At 43.9% G+C, this 604-nt stretch overlaps 1 non-coding gene across 1 annotated transcript; it reads left to right on the top strand.

Annotated features, from left to right (window-relative positions):
• Positions 1-206: 206 nt before the first annotated feature.
• trnas-gcu (transfer RNA serine (anticodon GCU)) lies at positions 207-288 on the top strand. The gene has a single exon. It is a non-coding gene; the product is annotated as a tRNA-Ser (tRNA).
• Positions 289-604: the final 316 nt, after the last annotated feature.

Consider the following 604-nt stretch of genomic DNA (forward strand, 5'->3'; position numbering starts at 1 on the left):
ATGCTGCCGAAAAACCAACCATCTCTTGCAGTCACTCACCTGACATGAAAGAAGGCTGTTTGCTTTAAGAATAGAATGGCACATTTTCATCATTGTCGATCTGTTTGCACAGGCAGAGCAAGCTGTGAAATGGACTTTCTTGCACATTTTTTCTCTTTGGATACAAAAAGCAGCAGATTGAATGTGTGATTTCGCGATTAATAAGAGACGAGGTGGCCGAGTGGTTAAGGCGATGGACTGCTAATCCATTGTGCTCTGCACGCATGGGTTCGAATCCCATCCTCGTCGTTGTTGTGCTACAGTTTTGATCCCATTTCGTCGTTTGTCAATCACATTTAACCTCATCGCCAAATTCCCCTTTTGCTAAAAGGAATGCTGCACTTTGCAAATGTCATGTCTCAAATTAATAATATATTCGTCAAAGGGATAACATTTATAGGACTATGGAGAGGAGGACTAATTAGATAGGTCTGGAGGGACAGCCCACGCACGATGCGCCGAATATCTTTTCTCACTACCGTCAGAAACTGAGAGCTACGCTCTTCACTGTCGGCAGCTCGTTGCTGTCGGGGTAAGATTCTAGCTTAGCGATGATCACATTTGA

This window comes from Pristiophorus japonicus, unplaced genomic scaffold, assembly GCF_044704955.1.
Source record: "Pristiophorus japonicus isolate sPriJap1 unplaced genomic scaffold, sPriJap1.hap1 HAP1_SCAFFOLD_29, whole genome shotgun sequence".
NCBI lineage: Eukaryota > Metazoa > Chordata > Chondrichthyes > Pristiophoridae > Pristiophorus > Pristiophorus japonicus.